Genomic DNA, 10,090 nt, shown 5'->3' with positions numbered 1-10,090 from the left:
AACTGAGAAAGGCAGGAAGCTGCCCTGTCCTGCTTCCCTGTCCCGCTTCTGTGGAGAAGTCTCAGTCTTCGGAGGAGCTTGATCTTGGCAGCCGTGCCACTTTGGAAGAGCTACGATCGCCATGGAGCACCAGTCTTCGCAGTCAGCACAGAAGGAAGAGAGGCTTGATGGACGCCGCAGCTGCTGCTCCTCCTCTGCTCTTCATTGTTTTCTGCCATGTGAACTGCTGTCGTTTCCCTTGGAGCAGCGGAATATGGATTGAACCCTCCAGTAACTGTGAGCTAAATAAACCTTTCCTTCCTTCATTTTGAGTGTCGGGTATTTGCCCCAGCAACAAGTAAACAGTAACTAAGACAAGGACCATTTTTTTCTGCTGTTTCTTTCTCATTATACAAAGATTAACTATATAAAGTAGTTATCCTTATAATCTGAACTAGGATTTTTTTTGGTACCAGGGATTGAACTCAGGACCTTGCTTTTGCTTTCTCTCTCTCTCTCTCTCTCTCTCTCTCTCTCTCTCTCTCTCTCTCTCTCTCTCTCTCTTTCTCTGTCCTTGAGCATTGAACTCAGGGCCCCAAGTAATAGTCTTGATTAACTGACACTCTGCACTTCCTAGGGCATCCTGCATGTGACGCAGACCTTTGCTCATGTGTGGGAGGTCCGGCCCACTTCTGTGGCAGCAGCTGCTTTAAACCTCAGCTATGTGCAAGCCCCTGGGCTTGGTGTATGACAATTGGATGTGCATGTGTGTGTACATACACACATATGCATGTATACACATATAAAATGCATACACATGTGTATAACCACATATACATAGAATTTCCTATGTATGTAGAAAGAGTTTGGCCTTGGTGATAGGTTAGGCAGAAATGTTAAAATGCTTGTTTAACTGTATCAATGTAAACCGTGGTCTGTTTAGTAAAATCTCCAAAAAGTTCCCCACTTGTGTTTCTTACTCCAATATCAAGTATTCCACACAAATGTTTTCAAGTTTAATAACTATTTTATAGGGTTTTGAACATTATAAATCTCTTTAATATCCAGTATCTAACATAAGAGCTAACAAGTACTTAATACATTAATCAGTGACTCTTCAAGACAGACCTAGGAGGTGGACAGAGCACATATTAATATTGAATATCATCACTCCCATCTCACATGCATGAAAGCAGAGATACAAAAGTAAGCTGTCTCACTCAAATGCATATGAATAACTGTTTTTCCATTTAGGCACAGCCAGTATTCACCTTAAGTCTTTGGATTACCAAATCAGTGTATTTTCTACTGCTGCTGCTGCTGCTACTACTACTACTACTACTACTACTACTACTACTACTACTACTGATTATAGGAAAGACATTTTTAGGACTTGCAGTACCTAGAGACAATTTGTGTTAGTACAATTAAATTCTCTTGCTTTCATAACAGAAAAAGGTTTGATGATGCTTCTATTGATGGCTTCTTAGTGAATCTCCTCTGTCTGGTAATTTGTAAACTAAATTTACTCTTAATTGTGAAATACTTTATACCCCCTTGTCTTAGTTATACTCTTCTCTCCTGTGAGGCTCTGCGGCTTTCCCCTCAAGGCAAAGTCTCTGACCTTTGCAGTCCTGAGGCTGCGAAGGGTGGAGACCTGCCACCTCCTATGGTGCCCTCAGGCCATCCTTTCTATTCTCTTGTTCCTTCTGGGCAATGGGGATACTCTCAGGTCCATCTTGGCAGTCCACAGCTTTATTGGAGCTTCCTTTCTGGCCAAACTCACATTTCAAACCATCCTGCTGGGCTCCTTGCTCATCATTCTCAACATAAATCTGGCTAAAAGTCCCCAGCAACAGCCATGCCACTGTCTCAATATTTGGCTGCTTTGAAATACCTTTTGCCAGATTCATCAGTCTGCCATGCTTAAACTCATTCTCAGGCAAAGTCTCTGGACATGAGCAAAATGCAGACAACTTTTCTGCCAAGTCAAAACACAAATGATCTGGAGTTCAGCAACCAATGCAGTCCTTCTTCCCAGCAGAAACCTTCCCAGCCTGGTCTTCACAGGCCGGTTTTCCATCAGCCTTCTGGTCTTCCGAGCATGGACCAGAACCTTCCACACAGTACAGCTGAAACTCTTCCAGCTCTTTGCAAGTAGGCGACATCTCCTACTTTTCCTATCTCTTCCCATAAGCTATTCCCAAAAGCTGGTAATCCACATGGTCAGGTTTAGCCACAGCAATGACCCCACTTCTCTGGTACCAAATTCTGTCTTGGTTACTTTTCTCTCATTGCTGGGGCAAATACCTAATACTTAAATTGAAGGAAGGAAAGGTTTATTTAGCTCACAGTTACTGGAGGTTTCAGTCCATATTCAGCTGGGTCCAAGGGAGAGCAGCACATGGCAGAGGGCAACTTTTCATGGTGGCAGCAAAGAGCAAGAGAGAGCTCCAGAGGAGTAGCAGCAGCTCAAGCAGCTAGCTTCTCTTCCCTCCTTACGTTGTAATGCACATTACCTGCTCCAAGGCAGGTGCAACATCCATACCCACAGTAATCAATCACAAACTCCAGAAGCTGCCCCAAGACTGCGTGAGGCTTTGGGGGGACAACTATACACAAACCATAACACCCAAGAAATACCATAAAGATAGAGCACAGATATTGATCAATTCCAGTGCATACCAAGCAATACATTTAGGGTGTATGAAATCTGTTATCTATAAATGTTATCTTCTTAACTAACACCTGCTCTCACATTTCATTGAAATTATCTCTGGAACTATGACTAATAAAATTGGTTTGGAATCAAAATTCAATAGAAGCAAAGTTAATTATGTGTTTGTAAGAGAATAAGCATACAGTTAGATCAATATGCAAATTACGACCTTCAGTGGTCTTGGCTGTCTTCTTTTAAGCCCTTGGTCTTTTTGAAGATTAACTTACTACCTAGAACTTCATTTTATGAAGCCACTAGGATTTAAGATACTAGATTTTTACTTGTTTACATATCAATTATATATATATATACCTACATATATATAAATGTGTGTGTGTAAAATCTGTCTATCTTTGTGGGGGAACTCTGTTATAACATCAGAAATAGTAGAGGAGAAAAATAAATAGGTCTAACTTTATGCTAACAAAAGAGACCAATTTAGAGAACTAAGTCCACATCAACAATTCTAGGCAATATAGTTTGATACCATGTTTGATGCTGAGAGAAATATAAATTGGGTTGAACATTCATTAGTCCTTAAAGAGTCTACGGTCTAGCCGTGTGTGGTCACGCATCCCTGTAATCCTACTTTTTGGGGCAGCTAAGGAAGATTCCATGTTTGAGTCTGGCCCACGAAAATTTGTGAGAGCCTGTCTCAAAATACTGCTAAAGAAAAAGGGGTAGGAATCTGGCTTAGTGGTAGAGTACTTGCCTAGTCCAAGTGAGGCCCTGGGTTCAAGCCCAAGTACCTTGAAAGCCAAGAGTTTATAACCTAGAAGAAAAAACACATTCATGTTTATAAATTTGGTATTTATTTTGCTTTTGTTTTTAAGAGACACAAACAGAAGCAACATAATGGAAAGTGGAGAGATTTGTTGGGCACACCTGGGAAGTTTTCACTTACAGTGTGTCATTTGATAAGCTCTTAAAGAAGTATCGAATTGCATGGGAGGGAATGAGAAATATCAAGAGCAAGGATAGCGAGGACACAGTGCCGGTGTGGCTGAGGAACAGTGGCATGCCTTATCACGCGACCAAGAGTGTGTCAACATGGCATTTGGCTAAGTAGCACTGTGTGCAGTAGATGTATTTATGAAAGTTATTCTAAGTTGAGAACATATGATAATAACTCACCTATATATGGAAGTGACTGCAAACTGCGTAAGTCCACTACTGAGTCTAAACCCTCTTACCACCCCACCTTAGTCTTAGTTTCCTTTTGCATCTTGAAGTGTTTCTATCCACTCCAGCACTTCTGTATGAGAGGAAATACAATGGAAGGAAACTGGAGTGGAAAGCAACTGTGGTCTACTTGATTCAGGTTAAATATCTTTTGCAAATTGTAAATAAAAATATGTAAACACATGGCTAGACCCTTAGGCTTCATTTATTAGTTTTAACCTAGATCATTTTACGCTAACCTCTTTTTAAAAAACTCCTGAGTGCTGTTTCAAGAAATTCTCCTTAAACACTTGTTAAGCAATTAGAAGAAATCCCCAAATGTAACTGAGACCTTAAAGCGCATTTGTGGTAAACAAAGGTATCAGATGCCATGGGTAAGAGTCAGGAATAAAGCAGGCAGTGGGCTGAGAGCTCTAGCACACCAGGTGCTGGGGGGCTCAGCTGCGACTTGTGGGGAAGAGTACTGATTCATTCTCTTATTAAGAGTGGAGGGGCTGGGGAGATGGCTCAGTAGAATAAGTGCTTGCCTGGAAAGTGCAAGGGCCTGAGTTCAATCCCCAGTTCCGCAAAACAGTGGACCATGTAAGAGAAAGAAAGGGGCTGTTTTGGCTATTTCTATTGCATTTTGTTTTTAAGCAGCCTGAATAGAAATAGCTGTGTAATTCCCAGAAAACTTGATTTTTTAAAACTTCTTTCTTTAGTTTAGTTTTCTTTATTTTTTCCATTATTTTCATTTTAAACAAAAGAAAATTTGTAACATTTTTCAGATTAATATTCCAAGGTCATTGTTCTTTTCTTGACACTATATGAGGTAGAGTGAAGAACTTCCCTCTCTTGGGCTTTCAACTAGCTGACACCATTTATTTTGGAAAACTGTTGCTTTTCTAAAGAAACAAATTATCTTTGTAAACTTCCTACTTTCTTGGTCCAGACTGCACAATGGTGTCTGTTTCAACCTCAAACGTAGGTTTGCAAGGCCTTTCTACATGACTTGTGCTTCTTGTGCAGATGCGCAGCCTAGGGCACTTGGCCAGAGTCCTGTTGTGGGTGGCAAAAGGAACCATGAGGGCTGGGGAGATAGCTTGGTGGCCTAAGTGCCTACTTGGGAAAAGCAAGGACCCAACTTTGATCCCCAGTACTGCATGCCGTGTCAGCCAGCCACGAGACTGGGTGTGGTGGCATACACCTGTAATCCCAGCACTGAGGAGGCTGAGACATGATGAGTCCAAGCTGCATAGTAAGACCCTGTATCCACCAAAATAAATAAATAAATAAATAAATAAATAATAAATAATAAATAAATATGTATGTATATATAATTTTAAAGAGAAACCATGAAAAAATTCATTAATTTTGTATTTAAAGAGCACCTATTTGAAGTAAGCAAGTAAGCAGTTTCTGGAGCTGTGAATATGGAGAAAACACCGTCCCTATCATCTAGAGGCACAGCACCAGGCTGGAAGTGCAGCTCAGACGCAGCATGCCTTCAGAAGCCAACCCGCAGGCCCAGCACAAACAGCAAGGAGAACAACACCCTCGTCTAATGACGAGATGCACCCAGGGTAAAAAAGTCCTATTGCAGAGTGCAGGGCATGCTATTACTTTGCAGAGTGGAGATAAGGAGAGCTCCATGTGGAGACAGCATCAGGGGTGGGTCAGAGGGATCCATGGGGCCTTGCACCAAAAACAGTAACCAAGGCATTCTGGGAGGCATGGTGGGGGGAGAAATAGGGACGAGGGGGAGGGAGAGAGAGAACTTGTGGTGAGGTCCTTCTTTGGAGGAAGATATACAGAATGAAAAATATAGGAGTGTGATAGGAGCACTGGATCTGTTTGAGTGACTCGCTGGAGATACAAGGGGGACGTGCGACTGAGTCCAGCTAGTGTAGCTAGGGGTTGACTTTATGCAGTCTGACAGGATGCAGGGTGAAAGGAAGAGAAAACTTGTACTTGAGAATCATTTCTAAAGATTCCTTTGCAGATAATCTGCTTATAACAATTGAAATTTGATCACTTAATGCAGCTTGAATGATCCTTTTAGGTTACAAATAAATCACTCCATTTCATGTTCTCAGATGATCTACAATAATTACAGAACAAGCTTATTGACTGCAATCTTTTTAGATGTTAGATACAGAACATAACAGTCTTTTGTCTTCCATTTGGTCAAAAGAATAATTACAAATACGGATTATTATAGTAATAATAAGCAAGATAGGTTTTTTGTTTTAAAAAGCAGCAAGGTATATTTTAAAGTAGAAAACTTCAGCTCTTGACTTTATGCATACTATTTGACAGATGCAATGAAATTATGCTTTAGGAAAAGTAAAGGATATATTTTCTTTTAAACCATAGGCAAATGCTTACAAGGAGGTACAAATTACCAATCTGTGAATTTTAAAAAACAGCCCTCTTTTCTTCCAGACTATATAGTGAAAATACAACACAAAGAATGAGGTAAGTAAAAGTCATCGAAAAGTTTTTACTAACTACCATAAGAGGTTACTAATCACTGGCAGGAGGAAGTGGAACAGCGACATTTCTGTATTCATAAAAGCGGGCGGGGACATAGCTCAGTGATGAATCTCTTGCATGGCTTGAGTGAGGCCCTGGGTGCAACATACAACCAAAACCAAAACGTTCTGTAGGGTATAAAACAAAACCTTTTAGCCTAGTACTACACATTGCTAACTACAGGGCAGTTACTTAGTTCACAGGTACCAGCATATATAGTTAGTCAGGACAAGAATCCTACCAATTAAATGCTAGTTTCAAAAACCTGCTGAACGGGGCTGGAGAGATGGCTCAGTGGTCTAAAGCACCTACTTGGAACAAGCTTGATAAAGCACAGGGACCGCGGTTCGATCCCCCAGCACCACATGCCAGCCAGCCCCGCCCCCTGGTGGGCTCAGCTGGCTACACACACACACACACACACACACACACACACACACACAAATAAATGTTAAAAATAAATAAATAAAAAAATTAAAAAAAAAAAAACCTGCTGAAGATTCTGAGGATCATTGCCTTACCCATCTTGTGCATATAAATTTATGGTTTTGCCCCTGTCATGTTTCCTAGCTTTTTTCCTTGCCCTTTCTTTGTTGTTTAATCCTTAAGTTCTAGCTTTCCTTTCAATTGTGTTATAACTTTCTATTTTTATTTCTTCTTTTGAGTTCTTATACTAGGGAGACTATGTGATATTTGCACATGTGAGTCTGGTTTATTTCACTTATGAGTATATCTTCAAGTGGCATCCACTTCAATATAAAGGCTTTGAGTTTATCATTCTTTATAGCTGAGTAATACTCCATGTTACAGGGTAATAATATCATTAAGCTTCTCTTCTGGAGGGTTAACAACTTAAGTTTGCAGACCAAAATAGTAAAAAGAAGGCTGCAAGGACAGCCAATATTTTGGCCCTAGCCACTGAAGGTCAGTGAGGACTCAGGACATAAGCAAACCTGTACTGTAACATCCTGTAACTCAGTGGTGTCCCAAATTTTCTGATCAAGGAGATTATGGGGCCACAAGGAGAGTGATTGATGATGTACAGTGTACCTAAGGAGAGTCACATGGAGAGAAAATATTCTCTCAGACTTTCACAGAGAGCAAACTGGTCAAGCAATGGCCATGACTCATCCACATGGCTGACAATGATAAACGATCTACAAACTGCAGTACAGGGTTTCAGGGTAAATTCTGAGGGAATTTGACTGAACTTGTCAGACAGAGAAGTTACATTTCTTGTTATATAGGTCTTGCTTTATCTTGGTCTTAACCATCTAGCAGAAAAGTATAAAAACAAGATATAAAAAATAAAGCCATATTAATATGCTAAGCTGTAAAAGGCTCAAGTCAGCAACTTCTGACATTGCCAGTCTTATGGATAGTCCACTACTATTGTGGAGTACTGGACTATATTGGATTATCTTGCTGAATTCACACACCTACAATATTCAAATGGCAAGGGAATACTCATCTCTGACAAAACTAAACAAAAAAGGGGTTGGGGAGATGGCTCAGTGGAATAATCGCTTCCCTGGCAAGCGCAAGAGCCTGAGTTCAATCCCTGGTTCTGCCTAAAAAACCCCCCAAAAAACAAAAAAACAAAAAAAAAACTAAACAAAAAAGGGGGTATAAAGGACCATTTTGTATCTATATACACAAAATAATTAGGATAGATATACAGCTACTTTCTCTTAATTCAATGAGAAGAAAGATTTGTACTAATAGTATTTGGACAGGATATCATGTCTGCATCTTGTACTATGAATAACTACTACAACGACAATATGCAATGTATTTTTTTTTCCAGTTTTACTAATAACTTTATTTAAATAAGACACAGGAACTTCTACACTGAAAAAAATACAAAACAGAAGCCACACATTTCCTCGTGTAAAGCCATATTGTATAACTCAAATACTGTTCAGCGCAGTGGCTAAAATTAACAGTACAACTATATACAAAATTTAAACAATTTCTGACAAATTTCTACAGCTGAATGTAGGATACATTTGAGCTCAACAACTTCTGGGAAATTTACATGGCAAAGCATAAGCTTTAACACATTTGGTTCAAAACTTTAATATATGCTAAGAACAAATGTACAACACAATATTTAGCTTCTCATGAGAAAATAAAAGCACATGTCACTATAAATATCATACATCAGAGTTCATCACCAAAAAAGCATGTTCAGTCCATCTTTCTGAAATTGATATTGATACTATTGCATCTTATTTGGACAAAAGCACAGCGTAAGATAACATATCATGTAATGTTAAACCAATATCAGAAGTCAAATGGAGCTCATATTTATCTTACGGAACTAGGAATTCTCCCCCTTTAACCATAATCTACAAGATATAGAATTTTCATCAAGGCCTGAGATTATTAGGGTTAAAGGTGTCTGCTGCTGAGAAGGTTGTTTTAAAAGATTCCCCTGTGAAAATGGCAAAAGTAAACTGAGTCCTTTTCTCCGTGACAGTCTCCTATGATATATGCAATGTATTAATTATTGTAACTGTCCTACTAACCTGTTTTGAAAGTGTCTCATTGCTATTTGTTTCTCAATAAAATTAATTTAAAAAAGAAAAGTAAAAAAACCCTTTTCTTTTGTTTTTCTTTTATGTATTGAGGATTCAACTGGGCTTTGCACTGAACTATATATCAGCCTTATTTTGAGACAGGGGCTGCTAAATTGCTAAATCTTCCAGGCTGGACTCAAGCTTGCAATCCTGCCTCAGCCTCTGAGAGTTTGGGGATTACAGGTGTGCCCAACTGTATTCAGCTGCTTTTCTCTTATTAAAAGAAGACGAATATATGTACTGAGTTTCAGATACTTCTAACCTTCTGAGACAGATTTGCAAAAATTAAAGCAAAAGAGAAAAGAATCAGAGCAGTCATCTTTTACTATTAGTCTTATTTGGTACAAAAGAGTTTCTCTAGTGTTTACTGAGTGCTGATTCTGTGCATAGCTGGTGGCATGGAAGGTTCTGCACAGCAGATGAAAAATTAACTACCACTATGGAGATGTGGGAAGGATGTCACCTAGATGAATGTGGTAGATTATAATCCCAGGCATATGCGAGACTGAAGCAGGAGGATCCCAAGGTTGAGCTCAGCCTGGGTCACTTAGCAAACAAACTAAGGATTAGGGTTGTTAACTAACTCAGTGGTAGTAGAGCATCACTTGATGTGATTCCCCCTCCCAAAGAAAGCATGTCAAAAAATGATCACCAATGGCTATTTGCCAAGGATGGGGTCAGATGCAGGTTCTGGCATCTATAAGATTCCCTTAGATGAATGTTAATATTGTTTTATGTAAAAGATATCATAAGATATATATCATTCTGATTTTTTTTTGTACTGAGCAGTTATGTTGGAGATATTTCCACGTTCGAGCATAAAACACCCATATCATTCTAACTTCGTGTACTTTCTGGTATGTATATAATTTAGTCTATTTAATCATCCTCCTGAGGATGCTCAAATTGCTTACATAAAATGGAATAGCATTGTATATAACCTCCTATATAATTTAAATAATCTCTAGATTATTTATAACTCCTAATGCAGTATAAATAGTGCATAGTTATATTTTATTATTTAGAAAATTGTGGCAAGAAAATATCTGTACTTGCTCAGCACTTGGAGTTTCTTTTTCTGAGAATTTTCAATGTGTAGTTGATTAAATCTATG

Source organism: Octodon degus, unplaced genomic scaffold (assembly GCF_000260255.1).
Source record: "Octodon degus isolate 3935 unplaced genomic scaffold, OctDeg1.0 scaffold00015, whole genome shotgun sequence".
In the NCBI taxonomy this organism is placed as follows: Eukaryota; Metazoa; Chordata; class Mammalia; order Rodentia; family Octodontidae; genus Octodon; species Octodon degus.
This window is presented reverse-complemented; position numbering follows the sequence as displayed.